This window comes from Tamandua tetradactyla, chromosome 2 (assembly GCF_023851605.1).
Source record: "Tamandua tetradactyla isolate mTamTet1 chromosome 2, mTamTet1.pri, whole genome shotgun sequence".
In the NCBI taxonomy this organism is placed as follows: domain Eukaryota; kingdom Metazoa; phylum Chordata; class Mammalia; order Pilosa; family Myrmecophagidae; genus Tamandua; species Tamandua tetradactyla.
This window is the reverse complement of record NC_135328.1, coordinates 147010621-147035559: the sequence shown is the minus strand read 5'-3', so window position 1 is coordinate 147035559 and position 24939 is coordinate 147010621. Positions and strand designations below refer to the sequence as shown.

At 37.0% G+C, this 24939-nt stretch overlaps 1 long non-coding RNA gene and 1 pseudogene across 1 annotated transcript in view; one reads left to right on the top strand and one right to left on the bottom strand.

Moving 5' to 3' along the window:
* Nucleotides 1-874: 874 nt before the first annotated feature.
* Nucleotides 875-3411, bottom strand: LOC143662491 (queuine tRNA-ribosyltransferase accessory subunit 2-like; annotated as a pseudogene).
* A 7361-nt stretch (nucleotides 3412-10772) lies between these two features.
* Nucleotides 10773-24939, top strand: part of LOC143674045 (uncharacterized) — a 126073-nt gene continuing 111906 nt past the window's right edge. Inside the window, exons 1-2 of the long non-coding RNA XR_013170833.1 lie at nucleotides 10773-10883; nucleotides 12432-12599. This is a non-coding gene — a long non-coding RNA (uncharacterized LOC143674045). The remainder of the gene's footprint in view (nucleotides 10884-12431; nucleotides 12600-24939) is intronic.

Genomic DNA, 24939 nt, shown 5'->3' with positions numbered 1-24939 from the left:
CCTGAGAGTATAAGGATCAAAATAAAGAAAACTCTTGACTCAGCCAGACTCCTTCTCTGTTTCAGGCATATATCCATAGAAGTTGTACAACTTATGACCAGTTCTCTCAATCCAACTCAGTAGACTGTCAGATCTCAATATCCCCTCTCTGAGGCTGTCCCTCTTGCATCTAAAGCTTTGCCTTTAATAGCCTAGTGACTAAAAGAGTTATCCTAGAAACATTAAAAGATCATGGTTATGTTGAACTGTATTCCGGCAACACTGATTCTTGAAGATGACTGCATAGCTACATAGCTTTTACAATGTGACCATGTGATTGTGAAAGCCTTGTGGCTGATGCTCACTTTATCCAGGATATGGACAGATGAGTAAAAAAAAATAAGGAAAAAAAAAATGATGGGGGGAGAAATAAGGGGTGAAAAAAGGGTAGATTGCAATACCAGTGGTCAATGAGAGGAGGGGTAAAGGGTATGGAATGTATGAGCTTTTCTTTTTTCTTTTTATTTCTATTTCTGGAGTGATGTAAATGTTCTAAAAATGATCATGATCATGCATACACAACTATGTAATGATATTTTGAGTCACTGATTGTAACTTTGGATGAATTGTATGGTGCATGAAGATATCTTAATATAAATATTTTAAAGAAAAAACAAGGTCATGGTTCAGTTCTGTCTGATCAATCCAGGTCATTTAAGTCCTTAAAAGAAATCTCGTCAGCCTCACAAATGCATAGTTTGGTACAGACATTCCTTATTGGGGCAGACATTATTCCCAAGCATAAATAATTAAAGCTAACACCATTTCTTCTCTTCTCACATTATAACAGTGTTACAGGCTCAGTGTTAAGAGTCAGACCCGTACTTGCCAAATCTCAAGATGCTTGCCTGTGGATGAGCTTTTTCACCTGTACCAGTCTGTCATTTTTTAGTGCTTTCTGGATGGAATAACATTATCCAAAGTAGTGTTCAAAGTTGTGAATCGTAATAAGGACCCCAGCCAGCAGCTCACTGGTTACCAGGTGGTGGTGACTATATGCACAAGTGTTAGTTGTATGCAGTAACAGGAACAGCCCCTCACCAGCAGGCCAAAGTCCTTCTGGTACTCTTTTTCCTTCAGATTAATTTCAAATGATGTCATTTATTCAGTGCAACTAGTTGTTTTAGCTTTCTTTGTTTGATCCAGATGTCTAATTTCTTCTTGTGTCCCATTTTGTTGTAATAATGTCTCTTCAGGATTCAGGTGGTAATCAAAGCTAAAAGTCAGGGCACATACCCGATCTGTCACTTGATGAGGAAAGAAACTCACAAATAAGTTCACTCCATTTTCAATGCACTCAAGCACCTCATCTGGCCGGTTAACCACAGATAAACCTTGAGTTGTTCTCTGGCAGCTCCACAGTGACTGAGGAAAGCAAGTGCAGTCTCATCTCTAAGATGGTGGGATTCCCTTGAAAGCCATCCAGAAGGAAGCCACCTATAGGATGCTTGACTGTCTCTCGTGCTCCATTTCATGATAGAGACGCAGCCTCTCCTCCATCATGTCTCCACACCTTCAATCACTCCAATGATCACATTTCTCTGAAGGAAGCCTGACTCTACCTGTAGTTGCAGACAATTATCCAGAAACAGAAGAGATCAGTCAACTGACTTTCTGGCTCTTTTTATAGAAGTTTCTCCATGCAAGATGCCTCTCCATCTGGGGACTGGAACTAGTCTGGCTGAAGGGCCTGCTGAATTGCCTGCTGGAAGCAATCATTTTCACTCAGCCTCCAACACCTGACACAGACACAGACTTGTTTGTTACATAACCAGCTGGGCAGGGATTCACTGAATAGTGCAGGGAGCAGTATAGGCATGCCTATAAACTTTCCAAGTCCTTCCTTATGTTCTGCCAAGACTTCATGATGTTCCATCAGTGACGATAGTGTGAACTGAGCTATGGCTGGAATTCCGGGAATATTATGCAGTGTGTGATGGGTCAGGTCTGGGACAGATCCAGTCTTGGTGTACAGAAGGCAACCTGGAATGTCCATGGTGTGGTCCCAGTTTTACCTAGGTTTGTTATTTTTCCTAGGTGACAGACATTAATTACCTTGATAAGACTTAGCTTCATTCTAAGCTATTCCTCTAAATACTCCCAACCTCCCAACTTACTCGGCCTTCAGACCACTAAAACTCCTTGCAGTTCACTAATACATAACTGGCTTGCAGAATTCTGCTGCCCCCTAAGCCACTGCCTCCGATGCCAGAAGGCGGTAAGGTTTTAATATTATACATGAAATGGTATAATATTATTTGAAGGTAGACCATGATAAGTTAAAGATGAAAATTTTTAAACGTAAAACCACTTTGAAAAAATAATGCAGTATAACTAATAAGCCATGATGGAGACAAAATGGAATAATGAAAAACGATTAATCCAAAGAAAGGCAGGAAAAGAGGAGGAAAAGAATGAATAACAAACAGGATAATACAACTCAAATAATAAGATGTTAGAATTAGGGCGGGCCATGGTGGCTCAGCAGGCAAGAATGCTTGCCTGCCATGCCAGAGGCCCCAGGTTCGATTCCCGGTGCCTGCCCATGTTAAAAAAAAAAAAAAGATGTTAGAATTAAATCACCACTTTATAGTTACATTAAAATTAAATGGTTTAAACATTCTACATAAAAGGCAGAGAGTATTAGACTAAAGATAAAGACAACTATAGGCTGTCTATAAGAAAAGCACTTTAATACAGACATGGATATGTTAAATTTTAAAAGGATATAAAAGGAACATACAATGTATATTAACATATCTGTCGTGGTAATGTTAATATCAGACAAAGTAGGCTTCATCACTAGAGGTGAAGGATATTTTAAAATGATAAAGGAGTCAATTCATCAGTAATACATAACCATGTCAAAAGTCTTTTGTGACTTTTGTGAACCCTTTAGTAGAACTTCAAAATATGTAAAGCAAACTGATAAAACTGAAAAGAAAAACTACAAATATAATTGGAGATTATGACTATTCTCTCATAATTGATAGAGCATATAAACAGAAACTCAGTAAGTAATACAGAAGTTGTGAACGAACAACAACCTACTTGACCTGATCAACATTTATAGAATGTTATACCCAACAATGTCAGAAAGCATACTCATTTCAAGAACACATGGAACATTCACACATGGAATTTAGGCCTTATGATGGGCTATAAAATAAATCTCAATATATTTAAAATAACTGAAACCTACAGAATTTTTTAACTGATCACAATTGAATTCAATTAGAAATGAATAACAAAACATACCTAAATTGCCCAAATATTTCAAAATTAACACAGTTCTTAATAGCCTAGTCAAAAAGGAAATTACAAGAGGCAATAGAAAATGTTTTGAACTAACTTTTAGTGAAAACACAACATACCAAAATATTTTAGATTCACCTAAAGTAGTATTGAGAGAGGAATTTATGGCTATAAATATTCAAAAAGAAAATGGTTGGAAATAATTGATCTAAGCATCTACTTAAAAAAAAATACTTGGGAAAAAGAGTAAATTAGACCCAAAAGAAGGAAATTATAAAGATAAGAGTAGAAATCACTGAAATTAAAAAAAGACAAATAGTACAGAAAATCAGTGAAACCAGAAGTTTTACTTTGAAAAGATCACTAAAATTGATAAGCCTCCAGCTAGACTTATCAAAAGAAAGAGATAAAACACAGATTAGCATTACTAGGAATGAAAAAGGATCATCACTATAGACCCAACAGATAGAAAATGGATAATAAGGGGATATTATGAACATATTTGCACCATTAATTTCAACAATTTATGTGAAATGGCAATTTCCTAGAAAAGATAAAATTATGAATAATAGACACAAGAAATAGAAAATTTGAATAGTTATATATCTTATAATAAAATTAAGTTTGTTGTCAGAAACAAAAAGACAAATATTATCATGCCCCATTCATATGGGCTAACTATAATATACAAACTCAGAGAATTGAAGTCAAGAGCATGGGTTATCAGGTTGGGGTATACTGTACAGGAACCTAGATTGCAAACTCTTATAGCAGTCACATCTATTCCAGAGTTGTAACTGTTATTTCTAATTCTGAGATACTTAGCTATTTGTGTATAACCTGGAAGTTCCTTAAAACTTCAGTTATTTATGTGACACTTGAGACTCGAAATTAGAGCTCTGAAGCTATGAGAGGCAATACCCCATACAGCAACTGTTTAAAAAGCTATAAAAGGGATCAGATTTTGACTACAGATATAAATGAAGCTGATATGGATAGGACAAAGGTAAATCAGAATACAGGATAAAAGATGATATTTTCTGTACTGGTTGAAATGATGTATGTACCCTAGAAAAGCCATGTTTTAATCCTAATCCCATTTTGTAAAGACAGCCATTTCTTTGAATCTCCATTCAGTATTGTATGTTTGAAACTGTAATCAGATCATCTCCCTGGAGATGTGATTTAATCAAGAGTGGTGGCTAAACTGGATTAGGTGATGACATGTCTCCACCCTTTTGGGTGAGTCTTGATAAGTTTCTGGAGTCCTATAACAGAGGAAACATTTTGGAGAATGAGAGATTCAGACAGAGCAGAGCAGAAATACATAGTCACAGGAAGCATAGTCCACCAGCCAGCAACTTTTGGAGATGAAGAAGAAAAATGCCTCCCAGAGAGCTTCATGAGACAGGAAGCCAGGAGAAGAAGCTAGCAGATGATACCATGTTCACCATGTGCCCTTCCAGATGAGAGAGAAACCCTGAACTTCATTGGCCTTCTGGAACCAAGGTATCTTTCTCTGGATGGCTTTGATTGGACATTTCTATAGGCTAGTTTTAGTTGGGACATTATCTCGGCCTTAGAACTGTAGAGTAGCAACTTATTAAATTCCCCTTTTTAAAAGCCATTCTGTTTCTGGTATATTGCATTCTGGCAGCTAGCAAACTAGAATATTGTCCATATTTTAAAACTTCAACTTCTGTGTGAGACCAAAGTAAGAGATGTTTATTTGGTACAAAATTTATATTTTGGGTAGAGCATTAGCTAATTTAACTTGTGTGATCAGTTTATTCAAACACCATAATTACATGGAATCTTAAATAGGGTGAACAATTTTGTTGGTCTGTACAGGTTAGTGTGATGCCCTAATATATCCCAGAGTAATTTGGGCAGAAAATAAAAATGCATTTGCAAAGTCCCCTTGGGGGGCTGGGGAGAAAGGAGGAAATATTCAGTTTCCCCATCTGGGGTATTCCTGATATTCTTGTAAGCAGTGGGGACAACCAACTCAACAGGCTGAGCCCTTGATCCTGTGTTTCACCCCTATGACACTTATTCTTGCAAAGGAGGAACTGAGTCTACTTATAATTATACCTAAGAGTCACCCCTGAAGAACCTCTTTCTTTGCTCAAATGTGGCCTCTGTCTCTCTAAACCAACTCAACAGGTGAACTCACAGCCCTCACATCACCCCCCCACCATACACACACACACACACACACACACACACACACACACACACACACACACATGGGGTATACTCCCACAGGTGTAAATCTCCCTGGCAACATGGAATAGGACTCCAAGGATGAGCCAAGACCTGGCATCATGGGATTGAGAAAGCCTTCTTGACCAAAAGGGGGATGAGAGAAAAGAGACATAATAAAGCTTCTGTGGCTGAGAGATTTCAAACAGAGTTGAAAGGTTATCCTGGAGGTTATTCTTATGCATTATATAGATATCCCTTTTTAGTTTATGGTATATTGGAGTGGCTAGAGGGAAGTACCTGAACTGTTGAACTGTATTCCAGTATCCTTGATTTTTGAAGATGATTGTATAACTATATAGATTTTACAGTGTGACCATGTGATTGTGAAAACCTTATGTCTGCAACTCCTTTTATCCAGGGTAGGTCTTCTGGAATATATGTTAGCAATTTCTTGTAGTTTTATTTGTATAGGTCTTTTGTATCTTTAGTTAAATTTATTCCTAAATATTTTATTCTTTTGGCTGGAATTGTAAATTGTAAATTATAAAATTGTAAACTTTTTTCTTGAGTTCCCCCTCAAATGGTTCATTTCTAGTGTATAGAAACACTACAGATTTTTGAGTGTTGATCTTGTAACCTGCCACTTTCCTGTACTCATTTATTAGCTCTAGTAGTTTTGCTGTGGATTTTTCAGGGTTTTTGACATATAGTATATTATCTGCAAACAGTGAGAGTTTTACTTCTTCCTTTCCAATTTTGATGCCTTGTATTTCTTTTTCTTGTCTAATTGCTCTTGCTAGAACTTCCAACAAAATGTTGAGTAACAATGGTGATAGTGAACATCCTTGTCTTATTTCTGATCTTAGGGGGGAAGTTTTCAGTTTTTCCGCATTGAGGATGATGTTTGCTGTGGGTTTTTTGTATATTTCCTTTATTGTGTTGAGGAAGTTCCCTTCTATTCCTATCCTTTAAAGTGTTTTCAAAAAGAAAGGATGTTGACTTTTGTCAAATGCCTTTTCTACATCAATCGAGATGATCATGAGGTTTTCTGCTTTGATTTGTTGATATGGTGTATTACATAAATTGATTTTCTTATGCTGAACCATCCCTGCATATCTGGGATGAATCCTACTTGCCAGATTCACAGTGTATACTTCTTTTAAGATGCTGCTGGATTCAATTTGCAAGAATTTTGTGGAGGATTTTTGCATCCATATTCATTAGAGCGATTGGTCTGTAGTTTTCTTTTCTTGTAATATCTTTGTCTGGCTTTGGTATGAGGGTGATGTTAGCTTCATAGAATGAGTTAGGTAGCCTTCCCTCCTCTTCAATTTTTTGAGTTTGAGCAGGATTGGTACTAATTCTTTCTTGAATGTTTGGTAGAATTCACATGTGAAGCCATCTGGTCCTGGGCTTTTCTTTTTGGGGAGCTTCTTAATGACTGATTCAATTTCTTTATTGTGATTGGTTTGTTGAGGTCATTTATTTCTTCTCGAGTCAATGTTGGTTGTTCATGCCTTTCTAGGAAGTTGTCCATTTCATCTTTATTTTCTACTTTATTAGCCTAAAGTTGTTTGTAGTATCCTCTCATTACCTCCTTTATTTCTTTGGGGTCAGTGGTTATGCCTCCTCTTCCATTTCAGATTTTATTTATTTGCATCCTCTTTCTTCTTTTTGTTAACCTCACTAAGGGTCCATTAATCTTATTGATTTTCTCATAGAATCAGCTTCTGGTTTTGCTGATTTTCTTGATTGTTTTCATGTACTCAATTTCATTTATTTCTACTCTACTCTTCATTATTTCTTTTCTATTGTCTGCTTTGGGGTTAGTTTACTATTCTTTCTCTAGTTCTAATTGAACAGTTAATTCCTCGATTTTTGCCCTTTCTTCTTTTTTCATATAGGCATTTAGGGCAATAAATTTCCCTTGTAGCACTGCCTTTGCTGCATCCCATACATTTTGATATGTTGTGTTTTCATTTTCATTAGCCTCGAGATATTTACTGATTTCTCTTATAATTTCTTCCTTGACCCACTGGTTGTTTAAAAGTGTGTTGTTGAGCCTCCATATATTTGTGCATTTTCTGGCACTCTGCCTGTTATTGATTTCCAGCTTCATTCCTTAATGATGTGAGAAAGTGTTTTTGTGATTTCATTCTTTTTATATTTATTGAGATTTTCTTTGTGTCACAGCATATGGTCTGTCCTTGAGAATGATGCATGAGCACTTGAGAAAAAGGTGTATCCTACTATTGTGGAGTGTAATGTTCTATAAATGTCTGTTAAGTCTAGCTCATTTATTGTATTGTTCTGCCTAGATGTTCTGTCCATTGATGAGAGTGGAGAATTGAAGTCTCCAACTGTTATGGTAGATGTGTCTATTTCTCTTTTCAGTGTTTGCCCCATGTGTTTTGGAGCATTCTGGCTTGATGCATAAATATTCATGATTGTTATGTCTTCTTGTTGAATTGTTCCTTTTATTAGTACATAGTGTCCTTCTTTGTCTCTTTTAACTGTTTTATATTTGAAGTCTAATTTGTTGGATCTTAGTATAGCTACTCCTGGTCTTTTCTGATTGTTATTTGCATGAAATACCCTTTCCCAACCTTTCACTTTCCACCTACGTTTATCCTTGACTGAGATGCATTTCCCATAGACAGCATATAGATGGATCCTGTTTTTTAACCCATTTTGACAGTCTGTCTTTTGATTGGGGAGTTCAATCCATTAACATTTAGCATTACCACTGTATGGGCAGTACTTTCTTCTGCGATTTTGCCTTTTGGGTTTTATATGTTGTATCTAATTTTTCTTCTTTTTACCTTAGTGATGGTCTTCATTTCTACTCTCTCCTGGATTTTTGTATCTGTCTCTAGTGCTCCCTTTAGTATTTCTTGCATAGCCAGTCTCTTGGTCACAAATTCTCTCAGTGATTTTTTGTCTGAAAATGTTTTAATTTCTCCCTCATTTTTGAAGGACAATTTTACTGGATATAGAATTCTTAGTTGGCAGTTTTTCTCTTTTAGTAACTTAAATATATCATCCCACTGTCTTCTCACTTCCATAGTTTCTGCTAAGACATCTACACATAGTCTTATTGGGATTCCCTTGTATGTGATGGACTGCTCTTCTCTTGCTGTTCAAGATTCTCTCTTTCTCTTTGACCTCTGACATTCTGATTAGTGAGTGTCTTGGAGTTCATGTATTTGGATCAGTTCTGTTTGGGGTATGCTGTACTTCTTGGATCTGTAATTTTAAGTCTTTCATAAGAGTTGGGAAATTTTCAGTGGTAGTTTCCTACATTTCATTTTTCTCCTCCTTTTCCCTCTCTTTTCCTTCTGGACACCCACAACACATATATTCATGCACTTCATGTTGTCATTCAATTCCCTGCTCATATCTTTCCATTCTTTTCCCTGTATTTTCTTTTGCTTGTTGGATTTCAGATGTCCCATCCTCCAGTTCACTAATCCTATATTCTACCTCTTGAAATCTGACATTGTAGTTTCCATTGTTTTTTCTCATCTCTTGTACTGTACTTTTCATTCCCATAAGTTCTGCGATGTTTTTTCATACTTTTGATTTCTTCTTTTTGTTCATTCCTTACCTTCTTTATATCCTCCCTCAATTCATTGATTTGATTTTTGATGAGGTTTTCCAAGTCTGTTTGAACATTTTGAATTAATTGTTTCGACTCCTGTATCTCATTTGAATTCTTGTTTTGTTCCTTTGACTGGGCCATAGCTTCAATTTTCCTAGTATGATTTGTTATTTTTTTGCTGGCATCTAGGCATTTAATTCCTGTGATTACTTTATTCTGGAGATTGTTTTCACTTTTTTTAACCTAGGATTTTCTTGCTGGATATCTTTGTTGTCTATCTGTTCTTGGACATTAAGTTCAGTTTGTTCTAGACCTCTAGCTTAGGTTTTGTTTAGATCAGAATTTTTCAGTTCTTGTTTCTTGCCCTGCCTGCATGGTGCCTTCCCCCTTCCCCCTGCCCTTAGGAGGGTCTACTTAGGTATTATAGTCCCCAGCCAGGTTTTCCCAGATCAAATTGGCCTATCAGGAGGAAAGAGTCACCTGTGTTGGTTTTCTTTGAGGGTGAGACCCAGCAGGTTGAAAGCTTTCCTATGAAGCCTCTGGAGTCTGCATTTTTCCTATCCTGCCCTGTATGTGGTGCTTTTCTTCCTGTGGGTCTCACCATCATAAGGTTATGTGGTACCTTTAACTTCAGCAGACTCTTCCTGATGGGGGCATCATTGAGACAGAGGAGAGGTTGTAGGATGGCTTTAATTGCTTTACTTTTCCAGACCCTGGGGTCTGAATTCCTTGAGGGAGGGATCCCATCTGAGCTGGGTCCCACCTCTCTCCTGTGGAAGACACAGGCTCCAGATATACACTCAAACAAGCTCAATTCTGCCCATGCCTGGGGCAGTTGGAGCTTTAGAAGCCCTGAGGCTATATCCAAAGAGTAGTCAATGTGTAAAAACACAGCCACACACACACAAAAAGAAAAATCCTTTTCAAAGTAGGACCCCTGTTCCTTGGGTTTGCCAATCAAGACCTCAAGTTGATATGTTGCTCTGTGTATCTCCATGTCCTATGTGCCCTCTCCTTTCCTTCAAGTCCCAGACCCTTTCAAGTGTTATGTGCTATACAATCCAAAAAACCTGTTTTTTTTTTTCCTTTTTTGTTTTTCCATCAGCTCTGCCTGCTCTGCACTACCTCCACTTTTACTCAAGGTTAAGCTGAGCTGAGGGCCTATTTTTAGGAGTCAGAATTTGTTAATTAATTCCACAATTGCAGTTTGGTTGCACCTAGCCCCTGCTGCTGGTCAAGTCTCTTTCCTTTCCCCTCTGGGAAGCAGCCTGTGGGGGAGGGGTGCTGGCTGTCATGGCTTGGGGAACTCATGGTTCTGGGTGGGTTTGCAGCCAGTCCAGGTGGACCAGACTGGGGTACTCTGTGTGTCTGGTCACTGATGTGGCCCCAGCCACATTCTGTTCAATTCTTGGCTGTTTAGTAGGTGCTCTGGAGGATGGACTAAGTCCCATTCCTCACTAAGCCTCCACTTTGGCCCCAGCCTCACAGATACTTTTTTAAATTGGAAATTGAATCTAGGAAAATAAGAAAAGACAATACATATGATCAAGTGGATGTCTTAATGTGCCAGCCACAAGATAGGTTGGCTTCATAACAGGTATTTATTGCCTCATAGTTTCACAGGCTAAAATGCCTATTTACTCCTGAGGTCAGTAGTGTTTTTGGTTGGCCAGCAATCTTTGGGTTCCTTGGACTTCCCTTCACATGGTGATGTCCTCTCCTTTCTGCATGTTCCCTGATACTAGTCAAAGGACAACCTTGCTAGCAAGCCTCTCTAAAGGTAGCAGCCCCTTGCTTTTGTCCTATATATTTATTACATATATATGTGCCTATAAAATTTATTTTTATTTTTGCAATATTTTGAACTTCATATAACTGGAATAAAATATTTCAATTTATCGTTAGCTTATGAGATTCACCCATGTGTTTTTGAGTGTGTATGTTTGTGTGTGTGTGTAATTTAATAAATCATTGTTCTGATGATGGAGATTGCATTGTTTCCACAAATGTAAATAATGCATCAGTGAGCAAATTTAATTTACTGACTTGAAAATTATATTCTATCTCCAACAAACATGTATGAAGAACCCATTATGTTCTAGGAAGGGATGGACATGAATGTAGGTAAATTTGCTTATTCATGGGTCAAGGCCATAATTTTTTATTAACATCAATTTATATTAAGTTTTAATACCTGGTAGTATCAACTCCCCTATTTATAGTCTTATTTTTCAAAATTTCTTGGAAACTCTAATGCATCTCATTTCCTAGTGGGAATTTAGAAGTGATTTACAAGGTTCAAAAACCAACAAAGTTATCTTTGGGGATTTTCATTGGAATTGCCATAAATTTACAAATACTTTGGATTTGACTTTTCCCCCAATGGCTACTGAATTGTCCCCAAATCATTTACTGAAGAGGACATATTTTCCCCCAATAATTTGAGATACACCCCCTCTGATATGTTAAATTCTTTTATGCTGCTTATTCTGTTCCATTGACTTGTCTATTAATATACCTGTACCACACTATTTTAATCATCTAATGATCTACTTATTAGAAAGGTATGGTTAGTTTCCCCTTTTTGCTCTCAAATTTCAGAGAATTTTTGACAATTATTTTTTGAATTTTTTTTTCTATGTGAAACTTTAGAATTTACTGGCATAGTACCATAGATATCTAGTTACTTTTATTGCCATCCTACTAAGTATACCAACTTAAATTAGGGAGAACTGATATCTTTCTGAAGTTGGTCCTTCTGTGTGGAGATGGGCATTTAACAAAATAGCAAGTTAAATATATGATGTACTGCTTGGTGATAAGTGCTAAAGAGAACAAATATGGAGACTGGAAGGTGCGGGTGGAGGGTGCAGTTTTAAATAAAACAGACTCACTGATAAATTGATATTGAAGTATAGACCTGAAAGAGGTGACATAAGAAGTCATGCAGATATCTGGGAAAGTGTTCCAGGCTAGCAGGGCTGGCCTTTGCTAGGCATAAAAATAGTTCATCCATAATAAGCAGAGAGTAGCAGAGTGTACAGCAGAGATGCAGTTTGATAGGTAGATGTGGTTGGTGGTAGGCTAGTGTAGACATTTTCCTATTTCTCAGGGAAATAGGAAGCAGTGCAGTTTGAGGATCTAGGAGGCAGTGTTAAGAAGGTTGAGTCTAAGGGAGAAGATATAAATTGGGTGTCAATGAGAATACAGAAATGAATGTACCAGGAGAATATGGTATTAATATCATGCAGAATTAAGGGCCTATTTGAGAATAGTAGCTGTGAATTTGAAGGGAGAATAGTCTGAATCATTGTGTGTTTTTCCATAGGCATATTCATCTACATGGGTAGAAACACAGAGTAGGCAGAGCATTGGACCTACTCAATGTTTCATCAAGCAGGAGCCACAAAGGAAGAAAAGAACATAGGTATTGAGGATGATATGCTTGGAAAAGATAATAGAAGCTGACCATGAAATTTAACCTGCATAAGAAGAGGTAAGGACATGTAGTGAATTAGGGATGGTGACCTTTTTTGTTAGTTGTGTTCCTAGGTCTTTTAAACTAGTAACACTAGAATAATTTTGTAAATTTTTTTGTGAAACTAGCTTTTTAGAGATTATTCTTCAAACTATAAATCTGCCAATAGTACACTTAATCATTTTAATTAATTAAAATGCTTAATTATTAGCATTTTTACAAACTGAACATGTTTCTATAGCTCCAGAAGTTATCATATAGCCATGAGCTTGGGCAACAGTTAAATACTCTTTTTAAATCTCAACATTAGGGTGGGCCATGGTGGCTCAGCAGGCAGAGTTCTCACCTGCCATGCCGGAGACCCAGGTTGGATTCCCAGTGCCTGCCCATGTGAAAAATAAAAAATAAAATAAAAATCTTAACATAATTTTTAAAAGAAGTAGTTGAGCCCTTGGCACATCCAGATAATTCTTGATAATCTATGATATTAAAGACAGACATGGAATGAATACTTGAAATTCACAGATAATAGTGAAAGTTTAGCTAACAATTAAGAAAATTGTTCAATCAGAAGTCTAAGCATCTTCAATTTTTGTAACATCAGAATAACAAAACAGATAAAATACCATTTCCTTTTCTTTTTTCTTTCCTTGTAAGGGATTTGAGAAATGAAATAGAAGCTTATGGTACATATCCTAGGAAATATTGCTGAAAACAAGGCCGTGATTTATAGAGCAGTGATTGATTTTGAAACAGCTGAGTTGACTGATTTTTTTAACATAACCGTCAAACCTATATATTCCCCCTTACCACTCATATCTCATAAAACCTCAGAATTGAAAAGAATTTAAGCCTAAGCCAATGCTTAGTTGCTATGCAAATTTTGTCGGGGCATTGTCCAGTTCTGCCTTAACAGCACCAGGAAAGGGGAAATCACTCCTCTCAAAGAACCCAATTTATTTCAGCTCTGATGGCTTTTAAGTTCTATCTTAAATTGAGCTAAAATCTGCTTCCCTAGAACTTTCACCCAGTTGTTTCAGTTTTGTATTCCAGAGCCACATTGTGTAGGTCTAACTTCTCTTTCACGATAAAATCTCTCAAAAAAATTTTTTTGTACTTTCATATTCTCTACTCAACATAAACAGCTATACTTCATTCATTTCTTTTATTCATTCTTCCCATGATCATTTCACTAGCCAAACGAGTGTCTCCAATCTGCTCCACAGTATAATTTTTCTCCTATATAGTGGCTCCAAGAACTAAATACTACACTGCAGATAAGGACTGACTAACTCAGAGAGGAACAGACCTATACAGGCCTTTTTTAGGGTTCTAATTAGATAACTTCAAATTCCATTTGCTATTTTTAACATCTATGTCATCACACCTGTTGCTCTTAAACTACTTTTGTGCAGTTGGTTTCTTGGGCCGTGTTCCGGGGGCTACACTTATCGTTATTAAACTTTTTCTCTTAGATTAAGCCCATTGTTCCAAGTCATGACATTTTAAAAATCCTGATTCAATTAAATATCTTAGCCTTCTAGTTTTACCTCATCTGAAGATTTATTTAATCAGCACACACTATTAGTCATTCTATTAGTTTGTACCAAAAATGTCTCATTATTAAGGACTCTGCAATTTACCTTTCAACCCTTTCCCAGTTTGGCATCAAAGAGCTCTCTTTCAGTCTTTTCTGATTATTTTGTTGAATAAAAATCCACTCACATTACATCAGCTTGTCTACAAAAGTATTCTGCAATGTTGATGCCTTCCTTCTAAATGCTATAGTATTCCTTTCATAAATCATCTTTAAGTGGGACTTCATGCTGTGTATCATGGTTTTAAAACTGTAAAGTCTGCCCTTTTATGTTATAAATATAGCACTACAAAAAATGCCTTAGATAATACCCTGAGCATATGTATTTGCCTTATATCCCTTGTTCTAGTTTGCTAGCTGCCGGAATGCAACACACCAGAGACGGATTGGCTTTTAATAAAAGGGGATTTATTTTGTTGGTTCTTCAGAGGAAAGAGAGCTAACTTTCCACTGAGGTTCTTTCTTATGTGGAAGGCAAAGGATGGTCTCTGCTGGTCTTCTCTCCAGGCCCCTGGGTTCTAACAACTTTCCCCAGGGTGACTTCTTTCTGCATCTCCAAGGGCCTGGGCTGAGCTGCTAGTGTTGAGATGAGGAATGCTGAGCTGCTTAGCAGTGCTACGTTGCAATCTCTCATTTAAGCACCAGCCAATTAAGTCAAACATCACTCATTGCAGCAGACACGCCTCCTAGCTGACTGCAGATGTAATTGGCAACAGATGAGGTTCACGTACTGTTGGCTTATGTCCACAGCAACAAGACTAGGTATGCTCACCTGGCCAAGTTGACAACTGAATCTAACTAACACATCCCTTATGAGACCCCACTGAAATAGCATTATTGATACATGAAAAGTTACATAAACATTATATGAGTGAAGATAATAAGATAATTCATCAGCAGGTAGGAAATTTCAGCAGAATTCTGGAAGACAAAGTTTGACAGAAGTTTGACAGATGGCCAAAATGAAGCCCAAACTATAGTACAATGGGGAAGCAGCTTGACTGGGAGTTGAACCAGTCTACACACACACAGTGGGCATGAGAAGAGGCCTGAAAATACAGAACAGTTGTGCCAGTCTACTCCCCACTCTCTTACCTCTCTCACTTTTTTCAGAAAAAAGAAAAGAATGAGCCTCATTTCAGAGAAACTAAATAATTTGAAGACATAAAATTAGCAAGACGATGGGTTTGACATGGTTGCTAACCATTAAAAGCAGCATGCTAGTTGACGTGCCATTTCAATATAGAAAGACAGGAAGTCTGCATATTATATAGCAGGAGGAGAGAACCATATGAGCTACATGAAATGATCCATCAAGTCTTTAATTCTAAATTATGAAGGAACTATAAAGGATCAACATATGTGAGAAATATACAGCAATATGAAAGAGCTAGACCAAGATATACAAGGAAAAAAGTCCCAGAGGAAACAGATCATTCAAGAAAGAAAATAAAGTGTAAAACAAACAAAATGCTTTGAAAAACAAACAAGAAAGGACAACTAGAAACTAACAGGAATGTGAAACCAAAGAATTTCGATAAAATGGGAAGATAAAGTTGAAGAAAATCCAAACCTTGTAATTTTGATTGTCTAAGACAGTTGCAACTGAATAACTCTCAATCAATGAGCTAATAATAATTGTGACTGTCCATTTGATTTTTTATTTTTCACCACTTTCAGCTATCTATCTATCTTTGAATCAACCCATCTTCTAATGGTGCCACAATCTGATCACCATGTCCTTGAAGACAGATTGGCCACCCTGAATTGCCATAACCTTCCTTGAGCAGTGAGAGGCAGAGTAGAGGTCTAGAGGGTGCCTCCTTTCACTTTTTTCCCCTTAACTTTCTTTATTTTATAATATAGCATATATATATACAAAGCAGAGAAAGAAAAAAGCAATCGTTTTCAAAGCAGTCTTCAACAAGTAGTTACAGGACAGATCCCCGAGTTAGTCATGGGCTACCATACCATCAACTCAGATTTTTCCTTCTAGCTGTTCCCGAATATAGGAGGCTAGAAGGAATAAACATTTTTTTTATCATCATAATTGAATTTTTTTTCTTTTTTTGTGAAAAATAACATATATACAAAACAAAAAGCAATAAATTTCAAAGCACAGCACCACAATTAGTTGTAGAATAGATTTCAGAGTTCGGTATGGGCTACAACTTCACCATTTTAGGTTTTTACTTCTGGCTGCTCTAAGACACTGGAGACTAAAAGAAATATCAATTTAATGATTCAGCAATCACTCATTTGTTAAACCCTACCTTCTCTGTATAACTCCACCATCGCCTTTGGTCTTTCTAGTCCACTCTTTAGGGGTATTTGTACTATGGCCATTCTAACGTTTTCATGTTGGAAGGGGCTGTCAATATAATATGGGGTAGGGAGATGGAACTAGATGATGTTCTGGAGAGGCTGGGCCCTCTAGGTCCCAGGACTTATTTGGTCCAAGGACCCATCTGGAGGTTGTAGCTTTCTGGAAAGTTACCCTTTACATGGAACCTTTGTAGAATCTTATATATTGCCCCAAGTGTTCTTTAGGATTGGCTGGAATGGTTTTGCTTGGTGTTTGGCAAGTTATGATAAGTAGCAATGCCTAACTGAAGCTTGCATAAGAGTGCCCTCCAGAGTAGCCTCTCAACTCTATTTGAACTCTCTCAGCCACTGACACTTTATTAGTTACACTTCTTTTCCCCCTTTTGGTCAGAATGGAATTGTTGGTCCCACAGTGACAGAGCTGGACTCAACCCTGGAAGTCATCTCCCATGCCTCCAGGGAGGCTTTCACCCTGGATGTCGGGGGAGGGCAATGATTTCACTTATAGACTTGGCTTAGAGAGAACAAGGCCACATCTAAGTAAAAAAGGGGTCCTCCAGAATAACTCTTAGGTATACTTAGAGGAACACTAAGCTTCTTCACTACCTACATAAGCTTCACAAGAGTAAGCCTCAAGATCAAGGGCTTGGCCTATTGATTTGGGTGTCCCTAATCTTTGACACAGTATCAGGGGAATCCCTAATGGTAAGTTTAAAGGTTCCATACTTTTCCTCCCATCCCTCAAGGAACTTTGCCAATACTTTCTGATTATCTGCTTACTATATTCTAGAATGTATCCAGGCATTGTATTAAACTATACAGGATTAAAGGCCCTCATTCTTATTTTGGGGCTCCCTGTGTTTCAGTTGTTCAAATGAGCTTTACAGATAGGTTGAGTTAAATTATGTACTACAGAAAATTTAGGTTCTGGAAAAAATAAAATTTTCTTCCTTTGCTCTCAAAGAGTAGGTGGGGTTCTAAAATATAGGCAATGTCTTCCTTAATTCTGTGTTCTGAATTACCTTAATCTCTACCTGATTGGCTTCATTCTTATCTCTAAATACCACGTTATAGATATATAGAGCAGCCTCTCAAAACCCAGAAATAATAATTACCACTCAAGACTAAATGAGTCTGCTATAAGAGCTTACAATCTAGGCCCCTGTTTTTTTTTCAATTTTTAATTCTTTTAATTATGATCATTTCATTCTACATATACAATCAGTAATTCATATCATCACATAGTTGCATATTCATCATCATGATCATTTCTTAGATCATTTGCATCAATTCAGAAAAAGAAATGAAAAGACAACAGAAAAGAACTCATACATACCATACCCCTTACCCTTCCCTTTCATTGTTCACTAGCATTTCAATCTAAATTTATTTTAACATTTGTTCCCCCTATTTTTTTTTTATTTTTATTCCATTTGTTAAAGCATCAGACACAAGGTTTTCACAGTCACACAGTCACAATGTGAAAGCTATATCATTATACAATCATCTTCAAAAAACATGGCTACTGGAAAACAGTTCTACATTTTCAGGCAGTTCCCTCCAGCCTCTCCATCATATCTTGACTAACAAGGTGATAACTATTTAATGTATAAGAATAACCTCCAGGATAACCTCTCGACTCTATTTGGAATTTCTCAGGCATTGACAATTTATTTTGTCTCATTTCACTCTTCCCCCTTGTGGTCGAGAAGTTTTTCTCAATTCCTTGATGCTGCATCTCAGCTCATTCTAGAATTTCTGTCCCATATTGCCAGGAAGGTCCACACCCCTGGGAATCATGTCCCATGTAGACAGGGGGAGAGCAGTGAGTTTGCTTGTTGTGTTGGCTGGAGAGAGAGGCTACATCTGAGCAAGAAAAGAGGTTCTCTTGGGGGTGACTCTTAGGTCTAGTTTTAAATAGGCTTGACCTATCATTTGTGGGGTTAAATGTCATATGAACAAACCCCAAGATTAGGGGCTCAGCCTATTGCTTTGGTTGTCCCCACTGCTTGTGAGAATATCAAGAATTCAACTTGGGGAAGTTGAGTTTCCCCCCTTACTCACCATTCCCCCAAGGGGACTTTGAAAATACTTTTTTTTCACTGTTCAAATCACTCTGGGATTTATCAGGGCATCACTCTGGACAAACCAACAAAATCTCATGCCCTACTCAAGGTTCCATGTGCTTATGGTGTTTAATTAAGCTGTCCACATAAGTTATATTAGGAAATGCACTAGACAAAATATAAACTTTGTACCAAATGAACAGTTTTTGCTTTCGTCTCACACATAAGTTAAAATTTTAAAATATTAATTACCATCTATTTTCAACACCCTGCAGTAATGACATTCCTTTGTTCTTCCTCATGCAAAAACATTTTTAAAATTTCTAAATTTAGTCACTATTATTATACACTCTAGTCATTCCTAGATTATACCATCTCAGTCTTTATCATCTATCTTTCTTTCTGATTTAATTTGTGCCCCCACACCTCCTCCCTCTACCATTCTCACATTCAGCTTCATTCGGCATTTTAACATAATTGTATTACACTTAGGTAGTATTGTGCTATCCATTTCTGAGTTTTTACAATCAGTCCTGTTGCACAATCTGTATCCCTTCAGCTCCAATTACCCAATACTACCCTATTTCTACCTCCTGATGGGCTCTGTTACCAATGAAATTCTCCAAGTTCATTCACTAATGTTACTTCATATAAGTGAGACCATACAGTATTTTTCCTTTTGTTTCTGGCTAATCTCACTCAGCATAATGTCCTTACAGTCCATCCATGTTGTTGCATACTTCATAACTTTATTCTGTCTTACGGCTGCATAATATTCCATTGTATGTACATACCACAGTTTGTTTAGTCACTCGTCTGTTGATGGACATTTTGGCTGTTTCCATCTCTTTGCAATTGTAAATCATTCTGCTATAAATATTGGTGCGCAAGTGTCCGTTGGTATCCTTGCCCTCATGTCCTCTGAGTAGATACCTAACAATGGTATTGTGGGGTCATATGGCAATTCTATATTTAGCTTCCTGAGGAACTGCCAAACTGCCTTACACAGTGGTTGTACCATTTGACATTCCCACCAAAAATGGATGTTTGCCTCTTTCTGCACATCCTCTCTAGCACTTGTTATTTTCTGTTTTATTGATAATGGCCACTCTGGTGGGTGTGAGATGATATCTCATTGTGGTTTTGATTTGCATTTCCCTAATAGAGAGGAAGTTGAGCATCTTTTCATGGGCCTTTTGGCCATTTGTATTTCCTCTTCTGAGAAGTGTCGATTCAAGTCTTTTGCCTATTTTGTAATTGGGTTGTCTGCTTATTTTGTTGAGTTAAACAGTCTCTTTATATATTCTGGATACTAGATCTTTATCTGATGTATCATTTCCAAATATTGTCTCCCATTGTGTAGGCTATCTTTTTACTTTCTTGATGAAGTTCTTTGATGCACAAAAGTGTTTAATTTTGAGGAGTTCCCAATTTCTTTCTTTCTTTCTTCAATGCTCATGCTTTGGGTGTAAGGTGTAAGAAACCACCTCGATTTATAAGATACCTCCCTATATTTTCTTCTAAAAGTTTTATGGTCTTAAATCTAATGTTTAGGTCTTTGATCCATTTTGAGTTAATTTTTGTATAGGGTGTACGATATGAATCCTCTTTCATTGTTTTGCATGTGGATATCCTGTTCTCTAGGCACCATTTATTGAAGAGACTGTTCTGTCCAAGGTGAGTTGGCTTGACTGCCTTATCAAAGATCAATTGTCCACAGATGAGAGGTTCTATATTTGAACACTCTATGCTATTCCGTTGGTCAGTATATCTGTCTCTATGCTAATACCATGCTGTTTTGACCACTGTAGCTTCATAGTGTGCCTTAAAGTCAGATAGCATGAGACCTCAGACTTCATTTTCTTTCTCAAGATATTTTTAGCTATTCAGGGCTCCCTGCCCATCCAGATAAATTTGGTTATTGGTTTTTCTATTTCTGAAAAGTAAGTGTTGGGGATTTTAATTGGTATTGCATTGAATGGTATTGAATTGAATTCTACTAGGTGGAATTGACATCTTAACTATATTTAGTCTTCAAATCCATGAACATGGTATGCCCTTCCATCTATTTAGGTCTTCTGTGATTTCTTTTAACAATTTCTTGTAGTTTTTTTTGTATAGGTTTTTTGTCTTTTTAGTTAAATTTATTCCTAAATATTGTATGCTTTTGGTTGCAATTGTAAATGGATTTTTTTTCCTGATTTCCCCCTTAAATTGTTCATCACTAGTGTATAGAAACACTACAGATTTTTGAGTGTTGATCTTGTAACCTGCCACTTTGCTGTTCTCATTTATTAGCTCTAGTAGTTTTGCTGTGGATTTTTCAAGGTTTTTGACATATAGTATATAATTTGCACACAGTGAGAGTTTTACTTCTTCCTTTCCAATTTTGATGACTTGTATTTCTTTTTCTCATATAATTGCTCTGGCTAGAACTTCCAACAGATGTTGAGTAACAGTGATGATAGTGGACATCCTTGTCTTGTTCCTGATCTTAGGGGGAAAGTTTTCAGTTTTTCCCCATTGAGAATGATGCTAGCTGTGGGTTTTTCATATATTACCTTTATCATTTTGAAGAAGTTCCCTTCTATTCCTATCCTTTGAAGTGTTTTCAACAGGAAAGAATGTTGAATTATGTCAAATGCCTTTTCTGCATCAATCGAGATGATCATGTGTTTTTTCTGCTTTGATTTGTTGATATGGTGTATTACTTTAATTGATTTTCTTCTGTTGAACCATCCTTGCATATCTGGGATGAATCTTACCTGGTCATGGTGTATAATTCTTTTAATCGCTGCTGGATTCAATTTGCTAGAATTTTGTTGAGGATTTTTGCATCTATATTCATTAGAGATTGATCTATGATTTTTTTTTTTGTAATATCTTTGTCTGGCTTTCGTTTGAGGGTGATGTTGGCTTTGTAGAATGAGCTAGGTAGCTTTCTCTCCTATTCAGTTTTTTTGAAGAGTTTGAGCAGGATGTGAATGTTTGGTAGAATTCACATATGAAGCCTTCTGGTCCTGGATTCTTCTTTATGGGGAGCTTCTTAATGACTAATTCAATTTCTTTACTTGTGATTGATTTGTTGAGGTCATCTGTTTCTTCTCGAGTCAGTATTTGTTGTTCATGCCTTTCTCGGAAGTTGTCTATTTCATCTACATTGTCTACTTTATTAGCATAACGTTTTTCATAGTATCCTCTCATTACTTCCTTTATTTCTGTGGGGTCAGTGGTTATGTTTCCTCTTTTATTTCTGATTTTATTTATTTGCATCTTCTCTCTTCTTCTTTTTGTTAACCTCAGTAAGGGTCCATCAATCTTATTGATTTTCTCATAGAAAAAGCTTCTGGTTTTGTTGATTTTCTTGATTGTTTTCATATTCTCAATTTCATTTATTTCTGCTCTAATCTTCATTATTTCTTTCCTTTTGCTTGCTTTGGGGTTAGTTTGTGGTTCTTTCTCTAATTCTTCCAAGTGGACAGTTAATTCCTTGATTTTTGCCCTTTCTTCTTTTTTGATGTAGGCTTTTAGGGCAATAAATTTCCCTTATAGCACTGCCTTTGCTGCATCCTATAAATTTTGATATGTTGTGTTTTCATTTTCATTAACCACGCGATATTTACTGATTTCTCTTGTGATTTCTTCCTTGACCCACTGGTTCTTTAAAAGTGTGTTGTTGAGCCTCCATATATTTGTGCATTTTATGGCACTCTACCTATTATTGATTTCCAGCTTCATTCCTTTATGATGTGAGAAAGTGTTTTGTATGATTTCAATCTTTTTATATTTATTAAGACTTGTTTTGTGTCACAGCATATTGTCTGTCCTTGAGAATGATCCATGAGCACTTGAGAAAAAGGTGTATCCTGCTCTTGTGGGGTGTAATGTTCAATAAATGTTTGTTAAGTCTAGCTCATTTATTGTATTATTCAAATTCTCTGTTTCTTTTTTAATCCTCTGCCTAGATAGTCTGTCCATTGATGAGAGTGGAGAATTGAAGTCTCCAACTATTATGGTAGATGTGTCTATTTTTCTTTTCAGTGTTTGCCTCATGTATTTTGGAGCATTCTGGCTTGGTGCATAAATATTCATGATTGTTATGTCTTCTTGTTCAATTGTTCCTTTTATTAATACGTAGTGTCCTTCTTTGTCTCTTTTAACTGTTTTACATTTGAAGTCTAATTTGTTGGACATTAGTATAGCTACTCCTGATCTTTTCTGATTGTTATTTGCATGAAATAGCCTTTCCCAACCTTTCTTTTCAACCTATATTTATCCTTGGGTCTCAGATGTGTTTCCTGTAGACAGCATATAGATGAGTCTGTTTTTTTAATCCATTCTGCTAGTCTATGTCTTTTGTTTGGGGAGTTCAATCCATTAACATTTAGTGTTACCACTGTATGGGCAGTACTTTCTTCTGTCATTTTGCCTTTCGGATTTTATATGTCATATCTAATTTTTCTTCTTTTTACCTTTAGTGATAGTCTTCATTACTACACTCTTCTGCACACCTCTCTCTCCTGTCTTTTTGTGTCTGTCTCTAGTCCTCCCTTTCATGTTTCTTGCAGAGCCGGTCTCTTGGTCACAAATTCTCTCACGATTTTTTTGTCTGAAAATGTTTTAATTTCTCCCTCATTTTTGAAGGACAATTTTGCTGGATATAGAATTCTTAGTTGACAGTTTTCTCTTTTAGTAATTTTAAATATATCATCCCACTGTCTTCTCGCCTCCATGGTCAATGCTGAGAAATCCATGCATAGTCTTGGTGGGCTTCCCTTGTATGTGATGGATTGCTTTTGTCTTGCTGCTTTCAAGATTCTCTCTTTCTCTTTGACCTCTGACATTCTGATTAGTAAGTGTCTTAGAGTACATTTATTTGGATGTATTCTCTTTGGAGTTTGCTGCACTTCCTGGACCTGTAATTTTAAGTCTTTCATAAGAGTTGGGAAAATCTCAGTGATAGTTTCCTCCATTACTTTTTCTCCTCCTTTTCCCTTCTCTTCTCCTTCTGGGACACCCACAACATGTATATTCATGTGTTTCATGTTGTCATTCTATTCCCTGAGTCTCTGCTCATATTTTCCCATTCTTTTCCCTATATTTTCTTTTGCTTGTCAGATTTCAGATGTTTCATCCTCCACTTCATTAATCCTATTGTCTGCCTCTTGAAATCTGACATCATAGGTTTCCATTTTTTTTTCATCTCTTCTACTGTGCCTTTCATTCCCATAAGTTATGCGATGTTTTTTTCATACTTTTGATTCCTTCTTTTTGTTCATTCCTTGCCTCCTTTATATTCTCCCTTAATTCATTGATTTGATTTTTGATGAGATTTTCCATGTCCGTTTGAACATTCTGAATTAATTGTTTCAACTCCTATATCTCATTTGAATTGTTTTTTTCCTTTGACTGGGCCATATCTTCAATTTTTCTAGTGTGATTCATTATTTTTCGCTGGTGTATAGGCATTTAATTACCTTAATTAGTTTATTCTGGGGATTGTTTTCACATCTTTTACCTACAATTTCCTTCTGGATGACATTGTTGTCCATCTGATCTTTGAGATTCAGTTCAGCTTATTCTAGACCACTAGCTTAGTTTTGTTTAACAGAGCAGATTTTTTCATTTCTTATTTTCTTGTTCCTTACCCTGCCTGTATGGTGCCTTTTTCCCCCACCCTTAGGAGGGTCTACTTAATAATTATAGACCCTAGCCAGATTTCCCCAGACCAAACTGTCCTCCTGTCAGGAGGAAAGAGTCACCTGTGTCCCTTTCCCTGAGGGTGGGACCCAGCAGTTTGAAAGACTTTCTGTGAAGTCTCTGGACTCTGTGTTTTTCCTATCCTGCCCAGTATGTGGTGCTTGTCTGCCTGAGGGTCCCACCAGCATAAGGTGATGCAGTACCTTTAACTTCAGTAGACTCTCCTTGCTGGGGGCATGGTTGAGACAGAGGAGAGGTTGTAGGCTGGTTTTAACTGCTTCAAGTTTCCAAACCCTGGGGTCTGAATTCCTTGAGGGAGGGAATCCACCTGAGCTGGGCCCCACCCCTCTCCTGGGAAAGGCACAGGCTCCAGACAAGCTCTCCAACAAGCTGTTTTCTGCCTATGCTTAGGGCAGTTGCAGCCTGAGAAGCCCTGCTGCTGTATTCAAAGGCAGCCCAACCTTTGTAGAAACACAGCCACAAAAAAAAAAAAAAGAAAGAAATAAAGAAAGAGAAATATCCTTCTCAGAGCAGGACCCCTGTTCCTCAGGTTTGCCAATCAAGAGCATAAGTTGGTATGTTGCTTTGTGTACCTTCAGATCCTATCTGCCTCCTCCTTTCCTTAAGAGCCCAGACTCTTTCAAGTATTATGCACTATCTGATACAAAAA